The following is a 22,007-nucleotide window of genomic DNA, read 5'->3' as shown; positions in this document are numbered from 1 at the left end:
TTTCTCAGGAGGTTCAGGACACCTTGGACAGAGGCGAAAATTGTCGAGAGAGGGCATCAGCCCAAACATTCTTACTACCAGGCAGGTAGGAGACCACATAATTAAACCAAGACAAAAATAGCGCCCATCTGGCCTGTCAGGGCGACAAACGTTTTGCTTCAGGTAGATAAGTTAAATTCTTGCGGTCAGTAAGAATGAGCACTGGCACGCTAGTACCATTAAGAAGATGCCTCCATTCCTTGAGTGCCAAAATTATGGTCAGTAATTCCCTGTCGCCAATTTCATAATTGCACTCCACTGGAGACAATTTCTTAGAGAAGAAACCACACAGATGCAAGGAACCGTCAGGCATAGGACGTTGAGACAAGAGGGCACCTACTCCAGTCTCAGCTGCATCGACCTCAAGAACGAAAAGCAGGACAGGGTTAGGATGAGCCAGAACTGGAGCGGCAGCAAAGGCAGTCTTAAGACTATCAAAGGCCTTAATGGCAGTAGGTGACCAATGGAGTGGATCATTCTCTTTACGGGTCATGTCTGTGATAGGTTTGACCAAGGAAGAAAGGTTTTTAATAAACTTTCTATAGTAATTGGCGAACCCCAAAAAACATTGAATAGACCGAAGACCAACTGGGCAAGGCCACTGCAGAACTGCAGATAACTTGTCAGGATCCATGGAGAACCCTGCAACAGAGATAACATAACCTAGGAAGGTTACTTGAGTCTGATGGAACTCACATTTCTCGAGTTTACAAAACAGGCCGTTCTCACGAAAGATGAGCCTCAAGTGTGGGTGAGTGTATGAGGATGTCGTCTAAGTACACTACAATACACTGTTGCAACATATCTCGTAGGACATCATTAATAAATTCCTGGAAAACAGCAGGAGCATTACATAGGCCAAAGGGCATTACAAGATACTCATAATGCCCGCTCCTGGTGTTAAATGCTGTTTTCCATTCGTGGCCCTCCTTGATCCTAACGAGATTGTACGCTCCTCTCAAATTAAGTTTAGTAAAGACTGTAGCTCCCTTGAGGTGGTCAAAGAGTTCCGTAATGAGCGGAATAGGGTAAGCATTCTTAATGGTAAGACGATTAAGACCCCTATAATCGATGCATGGTCTTAACTCGCCACCCTTTTTCTTCACAAAGAAGAAGCCAGCCCCTGCAGGAGAGCAGGATTTGCGGATGATTCCCCGCGACAGCATCGGCAACATACTCCTCCATAGCACAATTCTCTGCAACAGACAGAGGGTAAACCCGGCCCCGAGGAGGAATGGCTCCGAGTTGCAGGTCTATGGCACAATCGTAAGACCGGTAAGGAGGCAACGTACCGGCACGCACCTTGTCAAAAACATCTAGGAACTCTCGGTACTCCTCTGGCAATTAAGATACCAAAGAAGTGCACAAGACTTTAACTGGTTTCCAAAGAAAAGTGGAAATACATTGCGGGGACCACGACAAAATTTCGGACCTGCGCCAGTCGAAACTGGGCTTGTGCTTTTGGAGCCAGGGATAACCCAGAACAACCGGAAAATGCAGAGAGTTTATCACCTGGAACTGGAGGGTTTCAAAATGGAGAGCCCCAACAGCCATGGACAACGGAGCAGTTTCGTGAGTAACGAGTGCGGGCTGAAGGGGTCTGCCATTAATGGCCTCAATAGCAAGCGGAACGGACCGAGGCAAAACAAGATTGGAGTGCTTTGATACAAAAGTACTGTCAATGAAATAGCCTGCAGCACCGGAGTCAACAAGAGCATGGGTGACTATGGAGGAGTCCACCCAGGAAAGGACAACCGTGACCAAAGGTTTCTCCTTAAGCGGTTCCGGGGACGAAGATAAACCACCCAAGATCTGCCCCCGACAGGACCTTAGGTGTGAGCGTTTCCCGGCCGTGTAGGACAAGACTTCAAAAGGTGGCCCTGTAACCCACAATAGAGGCAGAGCCAATCCCTCCTTCTAAAGGCCCTCTCTGCCGCGGAGAGACACGTGAATCCCAACTGCATCGGCTCAGCAGTACCTAGTGACTCGGGACCAGGAGGCATGGGAGGAGAGGAAGGCATGGGTGGGAACGAAAATGTAGGAGACAACGAAACAGGAGGCTTCCGCACGCGCTCTGAGTCTGATGTCAATTAGGATCAAAAAAGACACCAATGCCTCGAGATCCTCTGGAAAATCTCTGGCAGCAACTTCGTCTTTAATTGCATCAGAGAGCCCATGAAAGAAGGCGGCAACAAGGGCTTCATTGTTCCAACCAACCTCTGCGGCAATCGTACGGAACTCTTGAGCCATGGTTACGGACATATCCCGACCGTCAGGCAGCAGGCTTGCTCTTGGCGGGAATTAGGGATGGTTTTGTTATTCCCGTGGGTAAACCTGTGGTTGGTTCACACACTCACCGTAACTTAAAATCTGCTTACCAGCATCCGGGGGTTGTTAGAGATAAGCTAGCCAAGGAAATATAGATGGGGAGGATCCTGGGGTCATTTTCTAAACCCCCCCTTCCAAATTTGGTCATCTCTCCACTAGGCGTGGTCCCAAAGAAGGAGGCAGGCAAGTTTAGATTACTTCAGCACATCTCCTACCCCAAAGGAAACTCGTCAATGATGCTATTAACCCTTAGTTAAGCTCAATGCACTATCAGTCATTTGATAAGGCGCTTTACCTTGTTCCCAGGGCAGGTAGGGGTGCCTTGTTGGTGAAACTTAATATTGAGTCTGCATTTTGTCTGTTACCTTTGCATCCAGCGTCCTTTTCCCTAATGGGCTGTAAGTTTGAGGGTAGCTACTATGTAGATCCATGTTTTCCAATGGGTTGCGCTATTTATTGTTCATTATTTGAATGCTTTAGCACCTTCTTACATTGGGCGGTAGCTAAGTTAATGGGAACAGACTCCATAGCTCACTACTTTTTACGATTTTCTGCTATTTGGGGTCAGAGGGTCTGATAAGTGTATGCAGATCATGTTAGAAATGAGAAGCCTCATGGGTCAATTCGGAGTTCCCCTAGCTGAGGATAAGACCCAAGGCCCATGTACAAAATTAACATTTTTAGGAATAGAGATGTTGTGTAGATTGCCTTTAGATAAAGTCCATGAAATGCTAGACTTGGTTAGGATGGCTGTGTCTAAGCAATACCTATCTTTGATGGAGCTTCAATCGTTATTAGGATTGCTAAATTTCACTTGCACTGTCATTCATATGGGTAGGGTCTTCAATAGAAGATTGGAAAGACAACTCAAGGGCAACCCCAGGGTGTCAGATAGAATCATAGTTTCCCAGGAAATGGTTGAGGATTTGAAAGTGTGAGAGGCTTTCTTAATTCACTTTAACCGAGTCAGTGTATGGCGCTCTAGCCCTGTATCTAGCCAGTCCCTGCATTTGTTTACTGATGGCGTAGGATAATACGGTTACGGTGCATACTTTCATGGGGAATGGTGTGCAGGTCCCTGGCCATGCGAATGGGGTCAATCTGGCCTCACTCGGAACATTACATTGCTAGAGTTATTTCCCATTCTTATGATGATCAAGCTCTGGGGACGGAGTGATAATTTGAAGCGACAACATCAGTGTTGTGTATTACATCAACAGGCTATCGGCCTCCTCTGCCACCGTAGTCCGACTTTTGCGTCACATGGTATTGAGATGCCTTTAGCTTAACATCCACTTTCAGGCTACACATGTCCCAGGAGTTAATTATGTTTTAGCGGATGCCCTTTCCAGGTTCGATTGGTTGACTTTTAGGAAATTAGTGCCTCATGCAGCTAAAGATGGGCTAGCCTGTCCCGGTTTTCTTTGGCAGCTGGTGGATCCTGGCTTTTCTTAATTCCTTTAGCTCGCTCTTCTCTCGCCCCAGTGACATGGAAATCCTAAGTTAGACTATGGAAAGACTGGGACCAGTTTTGCAGTATTCGCAACATAGACCCTATGGTTGCCTCTCAGGTGATACTGTGTGAATGGTTGGTGTGTTTAAAGATGAAGGTTTTACGTAAGGGAGCAATTCAGTCCCGCTTAGCGGCATTATCATTCTTTTACAAGATTCTGGGGTTTCCAGATCCCACAAATTCATTTTTTATTAGGCAAGCTCTAGAAGGTTGGGGGCGGTCCCAAATGAAAAAAGCAGATAGTTGGGAACCAATCACGCTTGACTGGTTGGAGTGGCTGGTGGCGGTCTTGCCTGAAGTGTGTTCTACCTCTTATGAGGTATTACTGTTAAAAGCAGCTTTTGTTTTGGCTTTTACGTGGGGCCCTGCGAATATCCAAGTTAGTATTCCCAAAGAAGACACAGTCTAATAAAGGTATACAGCTTAGTCATATTAGAGTTTACCCCTCCTCGGTACTGCTTTTTATTCCTTTATCAAAAACAAATCAGGAAGCCAGAGGGGCATGGTTAACTTTTTGTTTGCTGATATCCATTGCCTGAGGACTCGGATCACTGCTAATTGTTCTACCTGGTCCTTCGCGGGCTCACGCCCAACACCTGAGTGTACTGTGGATCGGATTATCGCCATCCTTGGAGGTCTCCCTGTGCCGCAGGATCTTTTTGTATTGTGACCTGCCACTGGTGTTGAGTTGCTCCTGGAATAAGTCTATCGGGTGACATTATTGGTCCCGAGCTGCACTGCTAGGCACTCCGGTCGTGCCTCTTCACTTGTGAGTACCTGCTCGATGGGGGTGGCTGTGTTTCATTCGACCTCTGGTTCTCCTACATTATTACCCTATGTGGCGCCTCTGTTTATCCTTGTCTATTTAGGGTAATTGTCTGTTGCTATCTACTATCAAGAGTGCTGCCGTTCTCCTTCGCCTGTTGTTCCTTCACTATCACACCTCTATAGAATCAATGATTCTACTATTATTAGACTGACATGGTTAACTTTTCCAGCACTAAAAGACACTTCATGCTGCCCGGTATGGGCAATTTCTTATACACAACAGTAGGACATCCTTATCCCTTTACCAATTCCGTAGAATTCTGGCCCTAGCTGTACAGTTAGCAGGTTTTAAACCTTCTAAGATTTCACCACATTCCTTCAGAATTGGGACTGCCACAAACGCGACCTCCCATAGTAAGTGATGGCCCCTCCTGTGTGCATTTAATTTGTATGTTTGTTACCTTGGTTAATTATAGTTTGTTTTTTAGGTGCAAGCAAGGCTGCCTCCAGAGTGTGGATCGTAGGCCACTCTTTTATTCATTGGGCGGCGATCCGGGCTACTAAAACAGGGGGGCAGAATTTGAGTTTCCCCTCATCTAAGATTTCCATCAGGTGGTTAGGTTCGAGGGGCATGTGCTGGCCTCAACTTCCGGGTGTTCTACAGGATGCTTACATCCTTCTTCATTTGGGAGGAAATTAAATGGGAGCAATCTCGGCCCTTGACCTAACAAAAATTATACAATCTGACTTAGGTTGCATTAGGGTCTGGGTCCCTGGAGTTACATTAGGCTGGTCCAACATTATAGCTAGATGCCATTGGTGACATATGGGTTCCTCCAGTGCAGCCTACAGAAAAAGGAACAAGTTGAATAGAGACTTGGGGGCGAGAGTCACTGGTACCCAGGGTTTCGTGGTACATCACAATTCAATTATGGCCGACAAGGGGGAGCTCTTTAGGCCCGACGGGGTCCATTTAACAGACATAGGATTAGACCTATTTCTAGGGGATATAAAGAGGGCTTTCACGCCCTTCTGTTAAGTCCGTTTGGGTTGGTGGTGGCAAGGGATACCTGAGATGCTATCCCTTATGGCGGGAGGTCACAGACAAGAGTGCACGGAGATGGTGAACGGGGGAGTGATGGCCAGGTTGATGAGGACGGGACTGATTACTTCAGTTAACTGGAGTGTCCCACCCTCAGGGATAGGTAGGACAGGAGAACTCGAAAAAACAACCTTAGTAACATCTCCAGCCAAGCAAAGTCCTCAGCTGTTGTCTAGATCGGGCCACTGACCTCTTCAGTCCGGGGTTGGTGTTATCTCATTTGCCGCCATCTAAATTATAGTCTGTTGGTTATATATATATATATATATATATATATATATATATATATATATACAGTTTTATATATTTGTTAATAAAAGGGGACCAGTGATGGTTCAATTATTCACAACAAAGTGTCTGTTGTTATTTATGGGGAAGGGTGTAGAGTGTAAGTTACATTAGAAGAACTAAGGAGTTAAAGGTATACCACTTCCCCCCTTTTTTGCCCTGTTACCTCTGGGAGTGAACTGGTAAGCCTTTAATCCCTTAAGTAAGTGAAGAGCCAGATAGGCTGGCAGTGAGTGGGATAGAGGAATGGGAGTTGCAGTGAGTTTGCAACAATGTTGCAGGGACAGGGAGTAGCTTACCTCTTATCCAGATGAATCTGGAGTTCCTCTTCCTCTTTGCTTCAGGACAAGAAGCTGTCAACTTGCCCTCCCTCCCTCCCTGTTGATGGCGGCATGAGTAATGATTACAAAAAAAAGGGACAGGGAGGGATGGGGCAGATAAACTACAAAAAAGCGGTTGTACAAAAAAAAAGGGACAGGGAGGGATGGGACAAATAAACTACAAAAAGGGGTTGTACAAAAAAAAGGGACAGGGAGGGATGGGACAAATAAACTACAAAAAAAGGGTTGTACAAAAAAAAGGGACAGGTAGGGGTGGGGCAAATAAACTATAAAAAAGGGGTTGTACGAAAAAAAAGGGGCAGGGAGGGATGGGACACATAAACTACAAAAAAGGGGTTGTACAAAAAATTAAAGGGACAGGGAGGGATGGGACAAATAAACTACAAAAAAGGGGTTGTACAGAAAAAAGGGGCAGGGAGGGATGGGACAAATAAACTACAAAAAAGGGGTTGTACAAGAAAAAGGAGCAGGGAGGAATGGGATAAATAAACTACAAAAAAAGGGTTGTGCGGAAAAAAAAGGTACAGGGAGGGATGGACAAATAAACTACAAAAAAGGGGTTGTACAAAAAAAAGGGGCAGGGAGGGATGGGACAAATAAACTACAAAAAAAGAGTTGTACAAAAAAAAGGGACAGGGAGGGATTTGACAAATAAACTACAAAAAAGGGTTGTACAGAAAAAAAGGGACAGGGAGGGATGGGACAAATAAACTACAAAAAAGGGTTGTACAAAAAAAAGGGGCAGGGAGGGATGGGACAAAAACTACAAAAAAGGGGTTGTACAAAAAATAAGGGACAGGGAGGGATGGGGCAAGTAAACTACAAAAAAGGGGTTGTACGGAAAAAAAGGGACAGGGAGGGATGGGACAAATAAACTACAAAAAAAGGGGTTGTACAAAAAAAAAAGGGGGCAGGGAGGGATGGGACAAATAAACTACAAAAAAGGGGTTGTACAGAAAAAAAAGGGACAGGGAGGGATGGGACAAATAAACTACAAAAAAGGGGTTGTACAGAAAAAAGGAGCAGGGAGGGATGGGACAAATAAGTTACAAAAAAGGGGTTGTACAGAAAAAAAAGGACAGGGAGGGATGGGGCAAATAAACTACAAAAAGGGGTTGTACAAAAAAAAAGGGACAGGGAGGGATGGGACAAATAAACTACAAAAAAGTGGTTGTACAAAAAAAAAAGGGACAGGGAGGGATGGGGCAAATAAACTACAAAAAAGGGTTGTACAAAAAAAAAGGGACAGGGAGGGATGGGACAAATAAACTACAGAAAAGGGGTGGTACAGAAAAAAAGGGACAGGGAGGGATGGGGCAGCTACACTACAAAAAAGGGGTTGTACAGAAAAAAGGGACAGGGAGGGATGGGGCAGATAAACTGCAGAAAAGGGGTTGTACAGATAAAAAGGGACAGGGAGGGAATGGGCAGATAAACTACAGAAAAGGGGTTGTACAGAAAAAGGGTCAGGGAGGGATGAGGGGAGATAAACTACAGAAATGGGGTTGCTACAGAAAAAAAAGGGACAGGGAGGGATGGGGCAGATAAACTACAGAAAAGAGGTTTTGGGGTGGGGGGTTCTAAATGGCAATCGCAGGAGGTCGGAGGTGGTGGGACCACTACACTACAGAAAGAAAAAGAAAAAAAGATGGCGGCAATAGTTAGAGGGGGGAGGGCTAGAGAGCAGTTTGAGGGGGGATCAGGGAGGTTGGATAGTAAGGGGGATCCTACACTGCAGAAAAATAAAGATATAGGTATATGAATAGAGGGGTAAGAATAGAGGGATAGGGTTTTAACACTAATATATATATATACATATATATATATATATATATATATATATATATATATATATATATATATATATATATACACACATACAAACACACTACACAAACATCAAAACTAAACACATGCCACACTCACAAACACTACACACATATTCACATAACAGATGACACAGGGCATAGTAACACTCTGGGTGTCATGGCTTAGTAACTCTAAATGTCTTGCTGCTATCAACCAGTCATTACAGATGACACAGGGCACAGTATCCTGCTGCAGTTGAACACAAAATCAATCATTGTAGCTGATGCTGCAGGGCGATGACAACCCTGAATGTCTTGCTGCTGTTAACCAGTCATTACAGATTACAGAGTGCATAGTAACCTGCTGTATGTGAACACAAGACAAGACCAGTCATTCCAACAAAAGCTGCAAGAGACACAAGGCAAAGTAATTATGAATGTGTTGGTGTAGATGACAGTAAGATTGGCCATAAAGACTCTGCAGAAGACATACACAGTAACCTGAAATGTCTCACTGCTGTTGAACACAAGATCAGCCATTCCAGCCAAATTTGCAGGGGCATGGAATTCATGGTATGGTAACACTGAATGTCTTGCTGCTGTTAACCAGTCATTACAGATGACACAGGGTATAGTAACCTGCTGCAGTTGAACACAAGACCAGTCATTCCAACATAAGCTACTAGAGACACAAGACAAAGTAACTCTGAATGTGTTGGTGTAGATGACAGTAAGATTGGCCATTAAGACTGCAGAAGACACAGACACAGTAACCTGAAATGTCTCACTGCTATTGAACACAAGATCAGCTATACAAGCCGTAGCTGCAGAGCCATAGCAAACCTTGAATGTCTTGCTGCTGTTAACCAGTTATTACAGAGGACACAGGGCATAGTAACCTGCTGCAGTTGAACACAAGACCAGTCATTCCAACCGAAGCTACGACAGACACAAGACAAAGTAACTCTGAATGTGTTGGTGTAGATGACAGTAAGGTTGTCCAAAAGACTCTGCAGAAGACACAGACACGGTAACCTGAATTATTTCACTGCTGTTGAACACAAGATCAGCCATTCCAGCCAAAGCTGCAGAGCCATAGCAAACCCTGAATGTATTGCTCCGGTTAACCAGTCATTACAGAGCGCACAGGGCATAGCAACCTGCTGCATGTGAACACAAGACCAGTCATTCCAACAAAAGCTACAAGAGACACAAGACAAAGTAATTCTGAATGTGTTGGTGTAGATGACAGTAAGATTGGCCATTAAGACTGCAGAAGACACAGACACGGTAACCTGAAATGTCTCACTGCTATTGAACACAAGATCAGCTATTCAAGCCATAGCTGCAGAGCCATAGCAAACCTTGAATGTCTTGCTGCTGTTAACCAGTTATTACAGAGGACACAGGGTATAGTAACCTGCTGCAAGTGAACACAAGACCAGTCATTACAACCGAAGCTACGACAGACACAAGACAAAGTAACTCTGAATGTGTTGGTGTAGATGACAGTAAGGTTGGCCAAAAGACTCTGCAGAAGACACAGACACGGTAACCTGAAATGTCTCACTGCTGTTGAACACAAGATCAGCCATTCCAGCCGAAGCTGCAGGGGCATTGAATTCATGGTATGGTAACACTGAATGTCTTGCTGCTGTTAACCAGTCATTACAGATCACAGAGGGCATAGTAACCTGATGCATGTGAACACAAGATTAGTCATTCCAACAAAAGCTACAAGAGACACAAGACAAATTAACTCTAAATGTGTTGGTGCTGATGACAGTGAGATTGGCCATTAAGACTCTGCAGAAGACACAGACACAGTAACCTGAATTGTCTCACTGCTGTTGAACACAAGATCAGTCATTCCAGCCGAAGCTGCGGGGCCATGATAAACCTGAATGCCTTGCGGCTTTTAACCAGTAATTACAAAAGACACAGGGCATAGTAACCTGCTGCAGTTGAACACAAAAATCAGTAATTCCGACAAAAGCTACAAAAGACACAAGACAAAGTAACTCTGAATGTGTTGGTGCTGATGATAGTAAGATTGGCTATTAAGTCACTACAGAAGACACAGACACGGTAACCTGAAATATCTCACTACTGTTGAACACAAGATCAGACATTCCAGCTGCAGGGCCATGGCAACCCTGAATGTCTTGCTGCTGGTAACCATTCATTACAGATGACACAGGGCATAGTTACCTGCTCCATGTGAACACAAGACAAAAAATTACAACAGAAGCTACAAGAGACACAAGACAAAGTAAGTCTGAATGTGCCGAGACTGCAGCGGGGGGCAGATAGTATCTGATTGTGCTCCCTTTACCATGTGAAGCTAGATCGTTGATACAGACAGCATCACTGTCTGTATCTGCTCTGAAGGTGCCATTAAGGAGGGGAATAGGTAGGTGGCCAACAGCTCAGGAGGGTGGAAGGGGGAAGGGGAGTTTACCTAATTGGGAGGGGGAGGGTTAGAGAGCTTTTTGGGAGTTATCATGGAGGTGGGAGGGAATGGGGGGATCCTACACTGCAGAAAAAATAAATTAATTGTAAAACACAAGATCAGTCATTCCAGACGAAGCTGCAGAACTAACAGGACACAGTAACCCTGAATGTATAGTAATAAAATCAATAAATGCATAAATTATAAAAAATTTTTTTTATTTAATTTAGAAAAGTTTCAAATTGTTAGAGGGTAAATGGCTAAAAACAACATCTAGGCTGTGTGCCAAAGATCTCTGCTTTATAATAAAATGTGTAAATTTGTTAATCTAATGCAGGATCACACAGGTGCATTGATGTGTGCTAATCTACTACAGGATCACACAGGTGTATGGATGTTTGTTAATCTAATTCAGGATCACACAGGTGTATGGATGTTTGCTAGTCTAATACAGGATCACATAGCTCTATAGATGTGTGCTAATCGAATACAGGTTCACACAGGTGTATAGATGTTGCATATCTAATGCAGGATCACACCGGTGTATAGATGTGTGCTAATCTAATACATGATCACACATGTGTATAGATGTGTTCTAATCTAATACAGGAACAAGCAGGTGTATGGATGTTTGCTAATCTAATACAGGATCACACAGGTGTATGGATGTTTGCTAATCAAATACAGGATCTCCTCACACAGGTGTATGGATGTGTGCTAATCTATTACACAATCACACAGGTGTATAGATGTTTGTTAATCTAATACACGATCACATAGGTGTATAGATGTTTGTTAATCTAATACAGGATCACACAGGTATATAGATGTGTGCTAATCTAATACAGAATCACACAGGTGTATAGATATGTGCTAATCTAATACAGAATCACACAGGTGTATAGATATGTGCTAATCTAATAAAGGATCACACAGGTATATAGATGTGTACTAATCTAATACAGAATCACACAGGTGTATAGATGTTTGTTAATCTAATACAGGATCACACAGGTATATAGATGTGTACTAATCTAATACAGAATCACAGAGGTGTATAGATATGTGCTAATCTAATACAGGATCACACAGGTATAAAGATGTGTGCTAATCTAATACAGGATCACACAGGTGTATAGTAGCACGGTAATCTAATACACGATCAAACAGGTGTATAGATGTGTGCTAATCTAATAGGATCACACAGGTGTATACATGTTTGTTAATCTAATACAGGATCACACTGGTGTATGGATGTATGCTAATCTAGTACAGGAACACACAGGTGAATAGATGTTTGTTAATCTAATACAGGATCACACAGGTGTATAGATGTGTGCTAATCTATTACAAGATCACACAGTTGTTTTGATGTTAGGTAATCGAATACAAGATCAGATAGGTATATAGATGTGTGCTAATCTAATACAGGATCAAACAGGTATATAGATGTGTGCTGATCTAATACAGGATTACACAGGTGTAAGCATGTTTGCAAATCTAATACAGGATCACAGAGGTGTATAGATGTGTGGTAATCTAATACAGTATCATGCAGGTGTATGGATGTTTGGTAATCTAATACAGGATCACACAGGTATATATATGTTTTCTAATCAAATACAGGATCACATAGGTGTATGGATGTGTGCTAATATAATACATGATCACAGGTGTATGGATGTTTGTTAATCTAATACAGGATCACACAGGTATATAGATGTGTGCTAATCGAATACAGGATCACTCAGGTATATAGATGTGTGCTAATCTAATACAGCATCACATAGGTGTATAGATGTGTGCTAATCTAATTTAGAATCACACAGGTATATAGATGTGTCTAATCTAATACACGATAACACAGGTGTATTGATGTTTGCTAATCTAATACAGGATCACACAGGTGTATAGATTTGTGCTAATCTTATACAAGATACCACAGGTATATAGATGTGTGCTAATATAAAACAGGACCACACAGGTGTATAGTAGCGCGGTAATCTAATACACGATCACGCAGGTGTATGGATGTTTGCTAATCTAATACAGGATCAAACAGGTGTATAGATGTGTGCTAATCTAATATAGGATCACACAGGTGTATAGATGTTTGTTAATCTAATACAGGATCACACAGGTGTATGGATGTGTGCTAATCTAGTACAGGAACACACAGGTGAATAGATGTTTGTTACTCTAATACAGGATCACACAGTTGTATTGATGTTAGGTAATCTAATACAATATAAGATAGGTATATAGATGTGTGCTAATCTAATACAGGATCACATAGGTGTATAGATGTGTGCTAATCTAATACAGGATTATACAGGTGTATAGATGTGTGCTAATCTAATACAGGATCACACAGGTGTATAGATGTTTGCTAATCTAATACAGGATCACACAGGTGTACAGATATTTGCTAATCTAATACAGGATCACACAGCTATATAGATTTTTGCTAATCTAATACTGGATAATACAGGTGTATGAATGTTTGATAATCTAATACAGGATCACACAGCTATATAGATATTTGCTAATCTAATACTGGATCACACAGGTGTATGGATGTTTGATAATCTAATACAGGATCACACAGGTGTATGAATGCTTGCTAATCTAATACAGGATCACAAAGGTTTATAGATGTGTGCTAATATAATACAGGATCACACAGGTAAATGGATGTTTGCTAATCTAATACAAGATCTCACAGGTATATAGATGTGTGCTAATCTAATACAGGATCACACAGGTGTATGGATGTTTGCTAATCTAATACAGGATCAAACAGGTGTATGGATGTGTGCTAATCTAATACATGATCACACATGTGTAGTTATGTTTGCATATCTAATACAGGATCATACAAGTATATAGATGTTTGTTAATCTAATACAGGATAACACAGGTATATAGATGTGTGTGCTAATCTAATAAAGGATCACACAGGTGTATAGATGTGTGCTAATATAATATAGGATCAAACAGGTGTATAGATGTGTGCTAATCTAATACAGGATCAAACAGTTGTATAGATGTTTGTTAATCTAATACAGGATCACACAGGTATATAGATATTTGCTAATCTAATAACTGGATCACACAGGTGTATAGATGTTTGCTAATCTAATACAGGATCACACAGGTGTATAGATGTTTGCTAATCTAATACAGGATCACACCGGTTTATAGATGTTTGCTAATCTAATACAGGATCACACAGGTGTAAGGATGTTTGCTAATCTAATACAGGATCACACAGGTGTATGGATTTGTGCTAATCTAATACAGGAACACACAGGTGTATGGATTTGTGCTAATCTAATACAGGATCACACAGGTATATAAATATGTGCTAATCTAATACAGGATAACGCAGGTATATGGATGTGTGCTAATCTAATACAGGATTTTATAGGTGTATATATGTGTGCTAATCTAATACAGGATCACACAGGTGTATAAATGTGTGCTAATCTAATACAGGATCACACAGGTGTATAGATGTGTGCTAATCGAATACAGGACCACACAGGTGTATAGATGTGTGCTAATCTAATACTGGATTAAACAGGTGTATAGATGTGTGCTAATCTAATACAGGATCACACAGGTGCATAGATGTGTGCTAATCTAATACAGGATCACGCAGGTGTATAGATGTGTGCTAATCTAATACAGGATCACACAGGTGTATAAATGTGTGCTAATCTAATATAGGATCATACAGGTGTACAGATATTTGCTAATCTAATACAGGATCACATAGGTATATAGATATTTGCTATTCTAATATTGGATCACACAGGTGTATGAATGTTTGCTAATCTAATACAGGATCACACAGGTGTATGGATGTGTGCTAATCTAATACAGGATCACACAGGTGCATAGATGTTTGCTATTCTAATACAGGATCACACAGGTGTATAGATGTGTGCTAATCTAATACAGGATCACACAGGTGTATGGGTGTTTGCTAATCTAATACAGGATCTCACAGGTGTATGGATGTTTGCTAATCTAATACAGGATCACACAGGTGTATGGATGTTTGCTAATCTAATACAGGATCACACAGGTGTATGGATGTTTGCTAATCTAATACAGTATCACACAGGTGTATGGATGTTTGCTAATCTAATACAGGATCACACAGGTGTATGGATGTTTGCTAATCTAATACAGGATCACACAGGTGTAAAGAGGTGTGCAATCTAATACAGGATTACACAGGTAAATGAATATTTGCTAATCTAATACAGGATCACACAGGTGTAAAGAGGTGTGCAATCTAATACAGGATTACACAGGTAAGTGAATGTTTGCTAATCTAATACGGGATCACACAAGTATATTGGTGTGTGCTAATCTAATACAGGATCACACAGGTATATAGATTTGTGCTAATCTAATACAGGATCACACAGGTGTATGGATGTTTGCCAATCTAATACAGGATCACACAGGTATATAGATGTGTGCTAATCTAATACATGATCACACATGTGTAATTATGTTTGCTAATCTAATACAGGATCACACAGGTATATAGATATTTGTTAATCTAATACAGGATCACACAGGTATATACATGTGTGTGCTAATCTAATTAAGGATCACACAGGTGCTTTGATGTGTGCTAATCTAATACAGGACCACACCGGTGTATAGATGTGTGCTAATCTAATACAGGATCACACAGTTATATAAATATGTGCTAATCTAATACAGGATCACACAGGTGTTTGGATGTTTGCTATCCTAATACAGGATCACACAGGTGTATAGTTGTTTGTTAATCTAATACAGGATTACACAGGTGTATGGTTGTGCGGTTATCTAATACAGGATCACAACAGTGTATGGTTTTGTGCTAATCTAATACAGGGTCACACAGGTGTATAGATGTTTGCTAATCTAATACAGGATCACACAGGTGTACAGATGTGTTCTAATCTAATACAGGATCACACAGTTGTATAGATGTTTGCTAATCTAATACATGATCACACAGGTGTATAGATGTTATCTAATCTAATACAGGATCACACAGGTGTATGGATGTTATCTAATCTAATACAGGATCACACAGGTGTATAGATGTTATCTAATCTAATACACGGTCACACAGGTGTATGGATGTTTGCTAATCTAATATATAATCACACAGGTGTATGGATGTTTGCTAATCTAATACAGGATCACACAGGTGTATGGATGTTTGCTAATCTAATACAGGATCACACAGGTGTAAAGATGTGTGCAATCTAATACAGGATTACACAGGTAAATGGATGTTTGCTAATCTAATACAGGATCACACAGGTGTATATAGATGTGTGCTAATCTAATACAGGATCACACAGGTGTATGGATGTTTGCTAATCTAATACAGGATCAAACAGGTAACAACGAACAGGACACTCCGGCAAACCTCCAGGCGTAGGTAGTAGAAAAGTTATTTTATTGTTTAGAAATTTAGGTTACAAGTTATAAAAAACATTAAAATCAAGTAAGACCTAACAGCAGGGCGGGTGTCTTACGCGTTTCGGCTGTGTTTAAGCCTTACTCATAGACATAGCTGTTATTCACCAGCTAGTGCTTAAATAGCACTTGCTGATTAGCTAACCCTGCCCTGCTGTGACTGTGAGTTGGTTAAAGAGACAGTAGCAATAAATATGTAATCAGAGAGATAAAAATGGCAATGGTTTAAGACTAACACATGTAATAGGAATATCAGGGACATTACTTTTACCAGCTCCCTAGTTAGGCACAAAAATATTTTAATACTGATGTTATAAAAGTAGTTATAAAAAGGGGGGGAAATATACAGCCAACCTTGTCATTAACACTTCTCCATTAATCCAAAATATAAAGAAGACAGAGAACCCCTTAGTATTTTTTGTGTGCATAAGCAGTTGAATAGAAATTCATGTAATAATCATGAATACATGATATGCCATCAAATATGGCTATTTAATCACACATATCTTATATGTTGTTATTTCTGTGTTATGGTAAATAGACTACGTGTAAATATTCCAATATCTACAATATATTAATATATAATTTGGGAGTCAGCCCCACATGTTTTAACCTATTATTGTCATTCAAGCCCATGTAACACATTCTGTCAATTGGAATAATTTAAACAAACTATGCTCATACACATTCCATTAGTAAATCTATACATCATGGTAGAAAATTATTTTCTTTGCCAAAGTTTATGACATCATAGTCTATATTTAGCCCTGCTGGTCTGCGGGTTTTTAACTGGAATATCCAGTATGCCTCTCTGTATAGTAAAATTTGTGCCCTATCACCACCCCTAGAGGATGGGCTGATATGTTCAATGATCTGCCAATTCAGACTGCTCACACTTTGATTGTGTACCTGTATAAAATGTTGTGTCACGCCGGAACCCTCATTGTTATGTTCATTATTTTTCAAGTGTTCTCTTATGCGTGTCCGTGCTTCTCTCGTTGAGCACCCAACATATTGCTTGTCACATAAAGAGCATTCTACAAGGTACACTGTGTAGGTAGTTCTACAATTTGTCAGATCAAGGTTATTGTACACTCTTTGTGTCACTCTGGACTGAAATGTACATGAGGTTTTGGCATAACTACATGCTATACATTTACTATAATGACATTTGAAATGTCCCTTTGTCTGGAGCCAACTACTCTCAGTTGTATGCTCCACCTTAAGCATGCTGGGTGAGAGAATATTTCCCAGTGTATCACACAGGTGTATGAATGTTTGTTAATCTAATACAGAATCACACAGGTGTATGAATGTTTGTTAATCTAATACAGGATCACACAGGTGTTTGGATGTTTGCTATCCTAATACAGGATCACACAGGTGTATAGATGTTTGGTAATCTAATACAGGATCACACAGGTGTATAGTTGTTTGTTAATCTAATACAGGATTACACAGGTGTATGGTTGTGTGCTTATCTATTACAGGATCACAACAGTGTATGGCTGTGTGCTAATCTAATACAGGGTCACACCGGTGTATAGATGTGTGCTAATCTAATACAGTATCCCACAGCTGTCTTGATGTTTGCTAATCTAATACAGGATCACACAGGTGTATAGATGTGTTTTAATCTAATACAGGATCACACAGTTGTATAGATGTTTGCTTATCTAATACAGGATCACACAGGTGTATAGATGTGTGCTAATATAATATAGGATCACACAGGTATATAGATGTGTGCTAATCTAATACAGGATCACACAGGTGTATAGATGTTTGTTAATCTAATACAGGATCACACAGGTATATAGATTTGTGCTAATCTAATACAGGATCACACAGGTGTGTGAATATTTGCTAATCTGATACTGGATCACACAGGTATATAGATGTTTGCTAATCTAATACATGATCACACATGTGTAGTTATGTTAGCTAATCTAATACAGGGTCACACAGGTATATAGATGTTTGCTAATCTAATACAGGATCACACAGGTACATAAATGTGTGTGCTAACATAATAAAGTATCACACAGGTGTTTTGATGTGTGCTTGTCTAATACAGGTTAACACAGATATATAGATGTGTGCTAATCTAATACAAGATCACACAGGTGTATGGATATGTGCTTATCTAATACAGGATCACACAGGTGTATAGATGTTTGTTAATCTAATACAGAATCACACAGGTGTATGAATTTTTGCTAATCTAATACAGGATCACAAAGGTGTTTTGATGTTTGCTATCCTAATACAGGATCACACAGGTGTATAGATGTTTGTTAATCTAATACAGGATTATACAGGTGTATAGATGTGTGCTAATCTAATACAGGATCACAGAAGTGTATGTTGTTTGCTAATCTAATACAGGATCACACAGGTGTATGGATGTGTGTTAATCTAATACAGGATCACACAGGTGTATAGATGTGTGCTAATCTAATTCAGGATCAAACAGGTATATAGATATTTGTTAATCTAATACAGGATCACACAGGTATATACATGTGTGTGCTAATCTAATAAAGGATCACACAGGTGCTTTGATGTGTGCTAATCTAATACAGGATCACACAGGTATATCGATGTGTGCTAATGTAATACAGAATCACACAGGTGTATAGATGTTTGCTAATCTAATACTGGATCACACAGGTGTATGGATGTTTGCTAATCTAATACAGGATCACACAGGTGTATGGATGTTTGCTAATCTAATACTGGATCACACAGGTATATAGATGTTTGTTAATCTAATACAGGATCACACAGGTGTATAGATGTTTGCTAATCTAATACTGGATCACACAGGTGTATGGATGTTTGCTAATCTAATACAGGATCACACAGGTGTATGGATGTTTGCTAATTTAATACAGAATCACACAGGTATATAGATGTGTGCTAATCTAATACAGGATCACACAGGTGTATGGATGTTTGTTAATCTAATACAGGAACACATAGGTGTATGGTTGTGTGCTACTCTAATACGGGATCACACAGGTGTATAGATGTGTGCTAATCTAATACATTATTACACAGGCGTATAGATGTGTGCTAATCTAATAAAGGATGGCTGAGGGGGGCAGGACAGGTCTTTAAAAATTCCCAGTTATGCCCTGTGTTATACAGGAAGGATACACAACTGCATATAGTCTAGTGAAGACTAAACTAAAGGGAAGGATGATTTACAGTCAGAGAGAATCTTCTCCTTTTTTTCCTATGTGGCTACCAGCTCAGCTTCTGCTTACTGCAAATATCCAGAATGGATGCTGTTTAAAATGGAGGGGGGGCTGCACAGCCTTCACTCAGGGACTCAGTAATGTGGTGGGGTCTATTTATGTCCCTGGCCTTATGTATTAATTAGGGCTAAATCAGGGCTCAAAATTTCAAGGCCTAAGCTACTAGCAGGGCCGGAATGGGAAATCTAATGCCGCATCACATAGGTGTATAGTTGTGTGCTAATCTAATTCAGAATCACACAGGTATATAGATGTGTGCTAATCTAATACACAATAACACAGGTGTATTGATGTTTGCTAATCTAATACAGGATCACACAGGTATATAGATGTGTGCTAATCTAATTCAGAATCACAGAGGTATATAGATGTGTGCTAATCTAATACACGATAACACAGGTGTATTGATGTTTGCTAATCTAATACAGGATCACACAGGTGTATAGATTTGAGCTAATCTAATACAGGATACCACAGGTATATAGATGTGTGCTAATCTAATACAGGATCACACAGGTGTATAGTAGCGCGGTAATCTAATACACGATCACGCAGGTGTATAGATGTTTGATAATCTAATACAGGATCAAACAGGTGTATAGATGTGTGCTAATCTAATATACGATCACACAGGTGTATAGATGTTTGTTAATCTAATACAGGATCACACAGGTGTATGGATGTGTGCTAATCTAATACAGGATCAGACAGGTATATAGATTTGTGCTAATCTAATATAGGATCACACAGGTGTGTGGATATTTGCTAATCTAATACTGGATCACACAGGTGTATAGATGTGTGCTAATCTAATACAGGATTATACAGGTGTATAGATGTGTGCTAATCTAATACAGGATCACACAGGTGTACAGATGTGTGCTAATCTAATATAGGATCACACAGGTGTACAGATATTTGCTAATCTAATACAGGATCACACAGCTATATAGATATTTGCTAATCTAATACTGGATCACACAGGTGTATGGATGTTTGCTAATCTAATACAGTATCACACAGGTGTATAGATGTGTGCTAATCTAATACAGGATCACACAGGTGTATGGATGTTTGATAATCTAATACAGGATAACACAGGTGTATGAATGCTTGCTAATCTAATACAGGATCACAAAGGTTTATAGATGTGTGCTAATCTAATACAGGATCACACAGGTAAATGGATGTTTGCTAATCTAATACAAGATCACACAGGTATATAGATGTGTGCTAATCTAATACAGGATCACACAGGTGTATGGATGTTTGCTAATCTAATACAGGATCAAACAGGTGTATGGATTTGTGCTAATCTAATACATGATCACACATGTGTAGTTATGTTTGCATATCTAATACAGGATCATACAAGTTTATAGATGTTTGTTAATCTAATACAGGATAACACAGGTGTATGGATATGTGCTTATCTAATACAGGATCACACAGGTGTATAGATGTTTGTTAATCTAATACAGAATCACACAGGTGTATGAATTTTTGCTAATCTAATACAGGATCACAAAGGTGTTTTGATGTTTGCTATCCTAATACAGGATCACACAGGTGTATAGATGTTTGTTAATCTAATACAGGATTATACAGGTGTATAGATGTGTGCTAATCTAATACAGGATCACAGAAGTGTATGTTGTTTGCTAATCTAATACAGGATCACACAGGTGTATGGATGTGTGTTAATCTAATACAGGATCACACAGGTGTATAGATGTGTGCTAATCTAATTCAGGATCAAACAGGTATATAGATATTTGTTAATCTAATACAGGATCACACAGGTATATACATGTGTGTGCTAATCTAATAAAGGATCACACAGGTGCTTTGATGTGTGCTAATCTAATACAGGATCACACAGGTGTATAGATGTGTGCTAATCTAATACAGGATCACACAGGTATATAGATGTGTGCTAATGTAATACAGAATCACACAGGTGTATAGATGTTTGCTAATCTAATACTGGATCACACAGGTGTATGGATGTTTGCTAATCTAATACAGGATCACACAGGTGTATGGATGTTTGCTAATCTAATACTGGATCACACAGGTATATAGATGTTTGTTAATCTAATACAGGATCACACAGGTGTATAGATGTTTGCTAATCTAATACTGGATCACACAGGTGTATGGATGTTTGCTAATCTAATACAGGATCACACAGGTGTATGGATGTTTGCTAATCTAATACAGAATCACACAGGTATATAGATGTGTGCTAATCTAATACATTATCACACAGGTGTATGGATGTTTGTTAATCTAATACAGGATCACATAGGTGTATGGTTGTGTGCTACTCTAATACGGGATCACACAGGTGTATAGATGTGTGCTAATCTAATACATTATTACACAGGTGTATAGATACTTTTTAGAAAATACCCTTTTAACCTCAAGGGGAAGGTGGGAAAGAACTCGAGATGACAATCTCAGACCTTACTCCAGATAGACCTATGTACTGGATAAGGTAGTGCCTAATGCCAATTATAATGTATTAGAAAAAGAGAGAATAAGGACAGAGGCATTAATATGGCACACTTGGGGGATTGACATCTCTTAACAAATTGGGTAGG

This window comes from Bombina bombina, chromosome 1 (assembly GCF_027579735.1).
Source record: "Bombina bombina isolate aBomBom1 chromosome 1, aBomBom1.pri, whole genome shotgun sequence".
Taxonomy (NCBI): Eukaryota; Metazoa; Chordata; class Amphibia; order Anura; family Bombinatoridae; genus Bombina; species Bombina bombina.
The sequence above is the reverse complement of the archived record's forward strand: the minus strand, read 5'-3'. Positions refer to the sequence as shown.